The sequence below is a fragment of the Acomys minous genome, assembly GCF_964271855.1.
Source record: "Acomys minous genome assembly, chromosome: 15".
Classification (NCBI taxonomy): domain Eukaryota; kingdom Metazoa; phylum Chordata; class Mammalia; order Rodentia; family Muridae; genus Acomys; species Acomys minous.
This window is the reverse complement of record NC_140497.1, coordinates 24,341,424-24,354,171: the sequence shown is the minus strand read 5'-3', so window position 1 is coordinate 24,354,171 and position 12,748 is coordinate 24,341,424. Positions and strand designations below refer to the sequence as shown.

Below are 12,748 nucleotides of genomic sequence, written 5' to 3'. Positions count from 1 at the left end.
CAAATTCCCCTCTGGGAATAAGTAGGACTGAACTACCAGTCACTGCTTACCTGAACCATTATGGGCAGCTCAAAAGCCGAACTGGTCAGAAGTGTTTTGGTTGTTTTTGTTTTGTTTTGTTTTAAAGGGCCAAACGCAGAGGCAGGTGTGCAGAGGACACAGGAATGAGTCAGAAAGGCCTCTTTGGATTCCATCCCAATCTCCAGTTCCAGGACGCAGTTCCTTCCTGAGGCTGAGCTACGTTTTCCACTCTAATAGTATCTCCGTATCATTGTCCATGGCTTCAGTTCCCATAGCCAATCACGCCATGAAAAAAAGATAGTGAAAATATTAAATGGAATATTCCAGAAACAATTTACAAATTTTAAATAACCTTGGGATGGGATGATGGCTCAATGGCTCAGTTGGCCATGTGTTTGCTGTATAAGCATATGGGTCTGAGTTCAGGTCCCCAGCACCTATAGAAAAATACTAGTGTAGAAGGGCTGGATGACTCAGTAATTGCATACTGACTGCTCTTGCAGAGGACCTTTCTGCTTCCCAGCATCCGCATGGCGCTTACAAGCAGCTGAAACTCCAGTTCCAGGCGATCTGACACCCTCGGGCACATGCGTAGTGTATATGCATACTTGCAGGCAAAACACTCATACACATACAATTTAAAAATGAATAAATATTTTTTAAAAGAGAAAGGCAAGCCGGGCATGGTGGCACACACCTTTAATCCCAGCACTTGGGAGGCAGGCGGATCTCTGTGAGTTCGAGGCCAGCTTAGTTTATAAAGTGAGTCCAGGACAGCCAAGGCTATACAGAGAAACCCTGTCTTGAAAACACAACAACAACAAAAGAAAGGTAGATAGGAAGGAAGAAGGAAGGAAGGAAGGAAGGAAGGAAGGAAGGAAGAAAGGAAGGAAGGAAGGAAGTCTGATGCAGTGGCCGATGCCTGTAGTCCCAGCACTGGTGGGCAGAGATAGACAAATCCATGAAGGGTGTTGACCAGTCAGTTTAGCTGATTAGAGAGTTCACCTAAGAGGCCACGTCTCAAAACACATGGTAGAGGAAGACGGTTGATTGTGGCTTCCGGCCACTATCCGAGCCTGCATCCAGACACACATGCACACATGAATACGCCGTACACACATGTACCACACACAGAGTGACATTACGTATATATGCTATTATATTTACCCTATCTTATATTTAATGAGCTTTTAGGTTCACATACGAGGCCGTGGCTTTCATCATGACGCTCTCGTTCTTTTCATTACTCTTTGTCATTGTCCCCAACCCTGCACACTGCCTCCCCCGGGCTCCCTCCTCCCTTTCTTCCTTCCTTCCAATATCCTCACTTCCTGTCTCCCTTGAGACACGATATCCTTCTCAGCTTCATAACCCATAAACATGTATGTACAAATACACACATATTTCATTTGTTTGTTTGTTTTATTTTGTTTTGTTTTTGAGGCAGGGTTTCTCTGTGTAGCCTTGGCTGTCCTGGAACTCACTCTGCAGCTTTGGCTGTCCAGGACTCGCTTTGTAGACCAGGCTGGTCTTGAACTCACGGAGAGCCACCTGTCTCTGCCTCCCGGGTGCTGGGATCAAAGGCGTGCGTCACCACTGCCAGGCCACACATATAATTTTTAGTGTAAGAGATTGTGCACATGCTTAGCATTCGAGCACTCAGGATGCTAAAACAGGAGAATGGTAAGTGAAGACAGCCAGCAGCCCAGGCTATATATTTAAGACCTCATCTCAAAACCATAAGCAGAAACAAAACCGTTCTCTGAGAGCACAGAGGAAAGACCGAGTCAAAACAACGGAAGACCATGCAAGCCCCAAGGTGCCTCAGAACCAAGAGCTCTGTCACTGTGGAGGTCCAAGGCCCCAGGGCACATCCCTGGGAGTAAGAGCAGGAGGAAGGGGAGCCGCTGGGAGGGTGACAAAGGTGTTAAATTCATTTCTTTATTTTTTTCCCCCTGGTTTAGCTCTGAAAGTATTTATGCTGCAGACATGCTATCTCTCCACCAGGGGCGCTCTCTCCACCAGGGGCTCCTCATACAGAGCTACGGTGTGATCCTCCCAGACAAGGAGCATCCCGCCTCCGCGTGAACCCTGACAGCATGCTTACCCTGAAATGGACTAACTAGCAGCAAGCCCCTCCATCCTTTCCCATCATCCGACATCACGGGCCACCAATAAAGGTGACACACAGAAGACAGAAAAGAGACCCATCCTTAAGGTCCCATGTGGCTGAGGGGTTCCTTTTACAATTCAAGTTGTGAGGTAAAAGGCCAGGAAAACAATGGGGGGTTATCTTACTTCCCTGTTGCCTCACACCGAAAAGGGTTAGGCTTTCAGAGTAGATCCTGCCTATGTACTGAATTGAGGAGCCAGAATCCCCCTGCCCAAGCAGATTCCACATGGTGGAGTGCTTGAGAGCCAGTCACGGTAACCCATGACTTAATCCCAGCACTCCAGAGGCTGAGGTGAGAAGATCGCAAGTTCAAGGCCTGCCTGGGCTACATAGTGAGACCAGGTCTCAAAAATAAAGAACAGTGCATTATACGTTAATTCTATTCAGCGCACAACCCCACACATGTGTTATCCCGTTTGAGGAGAGGAGGAAGAACAACTTGGAAAATGTGTAGGCTCCCTGTAGTGAATGTAAACATGTTTTTGTTTTGATCCCAAGTGTGGGACGGGGAATAGACTTGTGAGAGAACAGCGGATGTTTATCCACTTAGAAAGCTGGGTCTTGGTATTGTTTGGCTGTTCATCGCTCCACTTCGAGACACTCCCAGAGAGACTGCTGCAGGGAAGAATTTTGGTGCAAAGGGTTCCAATCAGTCGTGGTTAAAACACACTTCAGTTCATTTTTCTGTGGTACCTAACTAGGCCCAGAGACAGAGACTACAGTCTGGGATAGACATGGTGAGTAAGGGAAAAACCTGATTCCTCGAACCTTCCAGCTATAGAAGTCTCGTAGATGCAGCCCCACCTTTTGTAATAAATGTACAGTAGTTGTAATAAATACACTGTGTTTATTGTCCTTAAATAAACATTTAAAAAACAGTGTAATACCTTTGGCAGGTATTGACTGTGAGGGGACATAGAGGATCCTTCATGATGAAAATGCATTTTGTTTGTTTGTTTGTTTGATTGATTGATTGTTTTTTGAGACAGGGTTTCTCTGTGTATCCTTGGTTGGGTCCTGGACTCCCTTTGTAGACCAAGCTGGCCTCGAACTCACAGCAATCCACCTGCCTCTGACTCCTGAGTGCTGGGATTAAAGGCGTGTGCCACCATGCCCGGCCTGTATTTTAATATTTTATTTTAAGATTTATTTATTTATTATTATGTATACAGTGCTCTGCCTGCACATACACCTGCAGACCAGAAGAGGGCACCAGATCACATTATAAATGGTTGTGAGCCACCATGTGATTGCTGGGAACTGAACTCAGGACCTCTGGAAGAGCAGTCAGTGCTCTTAACCTCTGAGCCATCTCTCCAGGCCCCAAAAATGTATTTTATATTGATACAGGTTTCATGGATCTATTTTTATACAAAAGTGCATTGGACGAGAGATCTGGCTTTGTTTTAATAATTATATGTAAATCTGTAATTTGTTTGTCTGTGTTGAGTGGGGGTGATCAAGACAAGGTTTCCCTGTGTAGCCATGGCCGTCCCAGAACTCACTCTGTACTCCAGACTTGGCCTCAAACTTGCAAAGATCTGCCTGCCTCTGCCTCCCGAGTGCTGGGAATAATGATTTACACTACTAACGCCCACCTGTAAATCTGTAATTATATCCATGAAAAGCTCAGTGAAGCGTGGATGAAAGGAGAAAGCAGTAGTGCATGCTTACAATATTCGGTACTGGGGAGGCTGAGGCAGGAAGAGCACAAAGTTCAAGCCCAGAATGGCCACATACATAGTAAGACCAAAAGGACGAGAGAGAATGAAGCTGTGAGTCATCACACACGCCTGTAATCACAGCACTCAAGAGACTGGCAGGACCGAGAGGTGGAAGGCAACCTGGGCTAAACGGTGCAAATCTGTACCAAAGACAGAAAAGAATCCATCTTAAAAGATCTTCTCAAAAATTTCAAGTAAAAACAAGTGTCTTTTTGTGCTTCTTGTTGCAGTTATAAAAGTGACCAACACCAGCTTACGGAGGAAAAGGTCACAGCCCATCACCGAAGGAAGCCACCGCAGGAGCTCAAAGCAGGAACCTAAAGGAAGGCACTCAACCAGAGACCATGGAAGAGCATTACTTTCTCAGGCTTGCCCGGCTAACTTTTCTCATACAACTCAGGCCTACTTGCTAAGGGATGGCTCCACCCACAGTGTGCTAGGCCTTCTTGTGTCACTTAGCAATTAAGAGGCTGGAATATTGAGGGAAGGCTAATGGTACATTGCCCCATAAGTGGGCTCTAGGCCAACTTTCACAGCTGGGCGAGTGTGTCTATCATCTTAAATTCTTTGGCCTCCGCTGTTGCCTTGGCATTTACAACAGTCATCCTTACTCGTCTCAAGACTCCTGTATCCTCAAGTTTTTAGAATACCATTTATAATTAGCCAAGCAGTGACCCCAGTGCTAAACCTTCAGGCATCACCTGGTTTGTTTGTTTGTTTGTTTGGTTGGTTGGTTGGTTTTGCTTTGTTTCTTAAAGGCTTTCAGATTGTCGGGGATATGCCAGTAATACACAATATCATCTGTCTCAGTTTGACAAACAATACAGAAGTGTGACTTTTTGTTTGTTTGTTTGCTTGTTTTTTGTTTTGTTTTGTTTTTCGAGACAGGGTTTCTCTGTGTAGTCTTGGCTATCCTAGACTTGCTTTGTAGACCAGGCTGGCCTCGAATTCAGAGCAATCTGCCTGCCTCTGCCTCCTGAGTGCTGGGATTAAAGGCGTGTGCCACCATGCCTGGTTAAAGTGTGACTTTAAAAAAGAAAAGAAAAGAAAAAAGCCATTCTCGACCAACAATAGAGTTCATAGAAGTATCTTAGGAAAGGACTACAGTTAGAGTGTCCACATGTTAGAACCTTAGTGTTGAGGGGAGGGGCCAAGTGGGAGTGTCCAGGCCACTGCTGTTGATGTGTTTCTTGAGGAATGACTCAGCTATGGTGGGAGCTCAGCCCTTCCCTCTCTCCCATGTGTGCCCCCTCATCCTTCCAGTTCCACAGAAGGAGCACAAGGCTGTGGCAAGACTTCCCAGCTTCCAGAACCCTGAGACTAACGAAACCTCCTTCACCTGTAAGTGACATGATCTTGAGTGTTCTGTGATAGAAATACAAATCAGATTAAGACAGAAAGCAGACAGCAAATAAACATCACACGGGGTGTTGTATGTAACAATACCCCAAAATGTGGAATTATCTTTGGAACTAAGTATTGCTGAGAAGTTGCTGGAGTTTGGAGTTGTTAGATTTTTTTTTTTTTTAAGATTTATTCATTTATTTATTCGTTTATTTATGTATTATGCCTGCATGTATGCTTGCAGGCCAGAAGAGGGCATCAGATCACCATTACAGATGGTTGTGAGCCACCTTGTAGCTGGGAATTGAACTCAGGACCTCTGGAAGAACAGTCAAAGCTCTTAACCTCTGAGCCATCTCTCCAGCTGCGAGTTGTTAGATTTTTAAAAAGCCTAGACTGTTCTAAATGAAGTGTTTAGGGAGATGACCTGGGAGGGCTGGGAAGGCAAAAAGGCTAGGAAAAGTCTGGAATTACCTAGAGAATTATCTAAATTGCCACTGCTATCCACAGAAGAATGGACAACAATAGCCATGTTGATAAGGCTCAACTGGTCTTGTCTGGACTGGCTCAAGGAGTCATCTGCCACTGATGGGCTGCCTAGAAGTGAGATGTTCAAGATTTGGTGGGATGGCTGAAGATTGGGAACTCTCACCCTCAACAGTGCAGCCCAAGAAGCATCGTCATATGACACCTGGATTCCCAAAGGGTCAGTTCCAACATGCAAGTGCTGGTCAGAGCCCCACACCCACACCCACTCCCGAGTCACAGCTATGCCTCATTAACCCCATCAAGTCAGCCAGCAGAGCCCACAGGGTTCTGTGGGAAGAGACTGCCCAGGGGCACGAATACCAGTGTCAGTCGACTGATTTACTGGGAGCCAGGTGTACCAGTACACATTACCACTCAGCTTGACACATAATTGCTATGGTCACCCCTCTTTATGGTTGAGGAATCTAAGGTCCAAGAGCTCAAGGAATTTGCCCAAGGTCTAGAGTGACAAAGTAATGGGCCATTCTGACCTTCCTCTTCTTCCCTGCTCCCTGGGACCCACCAAATTCTGTTATCTTTCATCTTTTACGGTCTCCTGATGAAAGGGGCCTGATATAAGAAAAGGGGTGAAACTCTAGAGTGAGTTCCAACCCATAGTTTTCTTTTTAGAAGATTTGTTATAGAGCGGGGCATGGTGGCGCACGCCTTTAATCCCAGCACTCGGGAGGCAGAGGCAGGTGGATTACTGTGAATTCAAGGCCAGCCTGGTCTACCAAGTGAGTTCAGGACAGCCAAGGCTACACAAAGAGAGACAAAAAAAGATTTGTTATATAGTTATGTGTATTTGGGTGTGTGTGTACCTAAATGAGTTTATGTGTACTGTGCCTGCAGGTACCCAAAAAGGCCAGAAGGGGGCACTGGAAACCCTGAAACTGGAGTTACAGAGAGATGGTTACCCAAGCTGGAAGCTGGGAAGAGAACCCAGGTCCTCAGGAAGTGCTCTTAAACCACTAAACCATCTCTCCAGCACTCCATATTTTGATTTTGATGGGGAGCACAATAGGCTCCACTTGTTTTTGTTGTTGCTGCTGTTTACCTGCACCAGAGAAGATGAGACAGGTAGGTCGTATTGGGCCATGCAGCTTTGTATTGTTTCTCTTTGATGATGAGCCCTTCTTGCTCCTGGGTCCATCTTGCCTGTACATTGTCTAAAGCACAGCGGCTCTCAACAAATATTTTGTTGGATGAATGAATGAACTGTGGTCAAGAAGGCCATCGATGAGGCTAGGAGCCCTGAGTAGAGTCAATAAATAACTAGGGAGTGAAACTTCAACAGGACAGACATGAATCAGGTTATTATTTAAAGAACAAAGGAGAATTCATGGAGGCAGATGTTTTGGTTACACAAATAGGTCAAACTGTGCGACCTTAATAATAAAAACTAAAAACAATTGATTTATGCCTTTAAGTAGTTTGTAGATTTTTAATTTAGGAATGTCTAATGCATTTCAGTCTACAACCTTGCATTTATTTATTTATTTATTTAGCTTTGCTAATTTTTCTCCATTAAAAAAATAAATCAACAATGTCGTTAGTCTGCAGTGTGGAGTCATACCCCATACTATTGTCTTTTAAACTCTAACTACTTTTTCTTTTAGTGATGACCTCAAGAATTTAATTATTTTTCCTACCGTTAAAAGTAACCATGTCCCTAAGGAAATTTGTTGTAGACCATAGCAGCTGGCAGGCTTTGCTCTAGACATTCACCTGTAGAGGATTTAGATACTGGTGATGCCAGACACAGTAGAGGGCAAAGGTGCATCAAAAATTAAATTTAAATTAACTAAAAACTCAAGCAGAAGTACACACCCTGTGCACGGCATGTCTAGACGTTTGAGAATGGTAGATCTTACTAGTGCTGACAAAAGTCCCTATTAGGCCTTTCCAAAAATAACACATTTTAAGAGGTAACTTAATATCCATTAAAAGATACAGAAAGGTGAGACGTGTGTTTAGCAAGAACCATTAGCATTTCTTGTTCTTTCAGAATTACAGAAATCCCAGGAAACATTATAAAGTTCATGCCATGAGCACTAATTCTTAAATGGGTAGTATAACTCTCTTCGTTTCCCCAGTTTCTCAGCGCAAAGGCAGCAAAGGCTGCACAAAGTCTCCTGGGCACCAGGGCAGGCTCAGGATTTGTCTGCTTCCAGATTTGACTCAGCCTCTTGCAGAAGGCGAGGACTTTGTCCCTGGAGGAGCTATGGGCAGATAGACCAGCCAGCTGACACAGTGGGGGGAGGCTGTGTTCCAGGAAGCTGGCACACGCTTCAGATTCGCTCCAGACTGTGCCTTAGCCCAGAAGAATGTGGTACAGTTCCTGGCATGAGGCCTTATCAGAGGGGCAGACACTTTCAGTCTGGTAGCTGGCGTGTGGTACATGTAGTTTAGACGCAGGCAGGCGTTAATGACCCTATGAAGGAAAATGCAAACTAGGCCTAGAACCCAGTGTGTGTGTGTGTGTGTGTGTGTGTGTGTGTGTATGTGTGTGTGTGCATGTGTGTATGTGTATGTGTATGTGTGTGACTGTGTGTATGGGCATATGCATATATGACTCTGTGTGTGTGTGTGTGTGTGTGTGTGTGTGACTATATGGGTATATGTATATGTGACTCGTGTGTGTATGGATATATGCATATGTGACTCTGTGTATGTGTATGGGGATATGCATATGTGACTGTGTGTGTGCACATGCACATACACCACATGCATGTTTGTTACCTTCAGAGGTCAGAAGAGGCCATCAGATCCTCTGAAACTGGGGAGTTAGAGACAAGTGAGAACCCAGGTCCTCTGCAAGAGCACCAAGTGCTCTTAACTGCTGAGGCATCTCTCCAGCCTATAATTTTTCAACTTGATACTTTTTTGTTTGTTTTGTTTTGTTTTTTCGAGACAGGGTTTCTCTGTGTTCTGGCTGTCCTGAAATTCTCTTTGTAGACCAGGCTAGCTCCAAACTCACAGAGATCTGCCTGCCTCTGCCTCCCAAGTACTGGGATTAAAGGTGTGGGCCACCAAGCCTGGCTTCAATTTAATTCTTTACAACAAAATTAGGCCCTATTGTATGGATATGCTATGGGCTCCTAGGCTGTTGTTTTTTGTTTTGTTTTGTTTTGTTTTATCTGCTTACAAGTGACTATATATCACTAGCTTGGTTTTATAATTCAGTTATGGGTCGTATAGTCGGTCCAGTTTTACTTTTAGTTTTTGAAGGATACCCTCTACACACACCCAGTATTGTTTTCCATGCTGATTATGGCTTCACCAACTCTCCCACAGTGCTTCCTGACTCTCTCTTCCGCATGCAGCCCTCACACGAATATGATGTGAGAATTCCCTGTTTGCTGTGTAGCTGCAGATTCCCGAAGGACTGATGTCACAGGATTGATGTTTCTGTCACTATTGGCATCTCTGTTGCCTAACACAGGGTACTCAGAAACATTTGTTGGATCGGTAAATGGAAAGTTGAATAAGTCTTTGGCTCCCAAGGATCACAGCACATAGCAGAGGCCCGTCAACAAGTATTTGCAAACCACTACTTGCGATTATTAATTAATTGCATTTATTAATTCCACTAGCATTGCTAACTATCATCTGTTACATGCTGAATTTCTCTTCTGGGTGAGTTAAGAAGCCCGTGGGAGGGAGAGAAGTTGAACAGAGAAACAGCATGAATTTATACTTCCGTGTATTACTCTGCCTGTGAAGACAGGCTCACCTGCAGCAGGCATCCATGCACACATCTCAGTGGACAGACGGAAGCCTCTGCATTTGAGTTGTATTGCTGGACAGTCTAGGATGTGCAAGCAGCCATATTTTTGTGTGAGAAGCATTTTCAATGGGCATGAGGACCAAGGGGAAGTGCCTTAGAGAGGTGGCTAGGGCAGGTGACGATGACAGGTGCCATTTCTAGTCTACTCCTGGCTTTTATGGGCCTTGTTGGCTTTCCATAGACAGCCAGCCCCATCGTGAAGGGGAGAAGAACTTCCATCTGAATTCCCTTGTGTTGCTTTACTTGCCACCCCACAGACTTTAAGCATTTAGCCATCTTCCTAGTTCCTGGTCACAGAAAGACCCTGAGAACTCATGGGTCACACCACACCGGATATGTGGCAGGAGAATTAGGTACTCGCTTGTCACCTAAACTGTTCTTCCAGATCTCCCACCTGTGCAGATAGCCTCGGACACATGTGCCCAGGACAAGAAGGTGGAGGATCTCTCTGCTGTCCCAAAAGCAGATGGTCTTCTTCAAGAAGGCCTACTCTGTCTCTCCCATGCGCGCCTCGGGCCCTCATGTAAACAGACCCTGGGTGGTCTCACATCCTGTCCTTTTTAGCCATGCCTGAACATGTCTGGGTTCCCACGGAGACCCTGGTTAGGCGCTCACCCTATCGCGCTCACGATCTGTGTAAACAGAGCCGTACCGCATGCAGGGGCTTATGTACATCCATGGAAGTGTTTGTATATGTGGGTGACATTCCACATCGCACCGAGCGAAAATTACAGGAACGTGGTTTTGAGTCTGTGTGCGAGAGTTTTGACTCAGGTTCGTGCTCAAATGATTGGGTTGTGGGAAAAGGACAGGGTGACTGCTCCGTATTGCTGTAAGCGGGAAGAAATAGCCCACATGTGTGCTATTACAGTTACTATAATTTTAGATTAATTGAGGGATGAAGGAATTTTCCATTGAGGCTTTGACCCTCCACTTGAAAGTCTGCTGTCTGACAATATTTCTATTCCTTGCTTGTGGCTTTTGTTGCGTATGCGTTTGCTCTTTGTTGTATTTCAACACACCTCAAACATTCAGTGTTCAGGACACAGGTCAGGTGGCCCAAAAGTAAGAGCCTGTGGAGCAATTATAACCCTCGTCTCCCCTCCCCCTGGAATCCACGTAGGCCCTTTTAGCTCAGGACCTCTGGCTCCAGTGCCACAAAGGACCTGCAAGAAAAGAACCGCTCTTAAACCTGGCTCAGGATTTGGGTGAAATGAAGGAAGCTGGCCCCCAGAGCCCAGAGCTTTAGGCCGGTAATGTAGAACCTGCGGCAGTACATGGAAGGCTAAGGCAGGAGAAATGAGGAGCTCAAAGCCACACTCAGCTAAACAGTAAGTTCAAGACCAGCCTGGCAGCATGAGACCCTGTCTCAAAAAAAAGAAAGAGGGGAAAGAGGGAGGGAGGGAGGGAGGGAGAGAGAGAGAGGGAGGGAGAGAGAGAGAGAGAGAGAGAGAGAGAGAGAGAGACAGAGAGAGAGACAGAGAGACAGAGAGAGAGAGACAGAGACAGAAAGAGAGAGAGAGAGAGAGAGAGAGAGAGAGAGAGAGAGAGAGAGAGAGAGATTACAGGGACAGAAACTAGAAACCAGAAACTAGCTCAGTGGTGTAGTACTTACCCAGCACGCATTGAACCTAGGTTTCATCCCCACTACTTCAAACAACAAACAAAAGAATTTATGATAAAAGATGTTATAGTAAAACTATCTCCCCAGGGGCTGGAGAGATGGCTCAGAGGTTAAGAATACTGACTGGTCTTCCAAAGGTCCTGAGTTCAATTCCCCTGCAACCACATAGAGGCTCATAACCATCTGTAGTGAGATCTGGTGCCTTCTTCTGGTGTGCAGGAGTACATACAGGCAAAAACACTGTATAAATAAATAAACCTTAAAAAAAGAAAAAGAAAAGAAATTTAAAACAAAAACAAAACAAAACAAAAAAAACCCAAACTATCTCCCAGCCTTATAATAAAAGTACTGGGAAAAGAGCTCAGTCAATAAAGTGCTTCTCGAGCAAGCATGAGCACCTAAGTTTGAGTGCCAGAATCCCCATGAAAAGGCACACGCATGTAATCCTAGCACGGAAAAACAATCCAGCGGCTCATTGGCCAGCCGGCCTAGCCTACTTGGCAAGTCCTAGGCCATTGAGAAATTGGAAGTTCAGAGTCATCTTCTGCCTGTCTCAAAATTAAAAACAGAACAAGCGAGGATCGTTACAAATTATAAAAATTCCATCATTCCACATGTTTTGCAAGACAGAAAAAAAAAGATGCCCACCACCTTAACTTTTTAGTTTTCAATATTCTTTCCCTATGATTTGGTTTTTGTTTTTTGTTTTGTTTGTTTGTTTGTTTGTTTTGAGGCAGGGTTTGGCTGTGTAACCTTCGCTGTCCTGGACTCACTATGTAGACCAGACTGATCTTTAAGTCACAGCGATCCCCCTGCCTCTGCCTCCCAAGTGCTGGGATTAAAGACATGCGCCATCGTGCCTGGCTAATGACTTGTTTTTTTAATATTGCCTTTATTTTGTCAGTGATCTGCTTAGAAATCACAAGTGGATTCCTTGCACTGACTAATAAAGCTAAGATTAAAAGTCAGCCTCCTTTAGAAAGCCAGTTGTCGTGTCCCCAAGAAACCTGGGACAAATGGCTAACTGTAGTGCATATCAAAATGTCTGCTTGGCGTAGAGGCTTACTTGGTACCTGTGGCTCCTCTCAGCTCTTCCCACCCTGTCCCCTACCCTAAACCTCTCCAGCCCAGAAACTTCCTGTCTCTTCCCTCGGTTTCTCTTTCCTATATAACCCTGCCATTTTGGCCAGGTTCTTTTTTTCTCTCTTGGCCCTCTCTCTGCTCTTGGCTTTCTCTTGGTTCCCTTCCTTGCTCTTCTCTCTTCTTTTTCTCTCACTTTCCCATCTCTCTCTTCTCCTGGTCTGGTACAGTCTGTTGATCGTATTTAGTCCACTGTTTTCTCTCCCTGCTCTGGACTCTTCCAGATGCCTCTGACGGTACTCTCTCTCTCTCTCTCGTCGCTACAATAAAGCCTTCTCCTCAGCCACTCCTTGGAGCCGTCATGCGCTCAATTCATTAAGTAAAGAGTGTTGCCTCTGTAACTTACAGGGGAATTCCTACCATCATCACCCCAGCCCTGTGTCCCACAAGGTGAACAGTTTTGC

At 45.2% G+C, this 12,748-nt stretch overlaps 1 long non-coding RNA gene across 2 annotated transcripts in view; it reads right to left on the bottom strand.

The window, feature by feature from the left end:
* Positions 1-261: 261 nt before the first annotated feature.
* LOC311585309 overlaps positions 262-12,748 on the bottom strand; it is a 56,311-nt gene continuing 43,824 nt past the window's right edge. Inside the window, exon 3 of one of the 2 annotated variants that reach the window (XR_014775187.1) lies at positions 262-281. This is a non-coding gene — a long non-coding RNA (uncharacterized lncRNA). Of the gene's footprint in view, positions 282-11,387; positions 11,463-12,748 lie in introns of those variants that run through there. The other variant, XR_014775188.1, reaches the window with a different exon arrangement.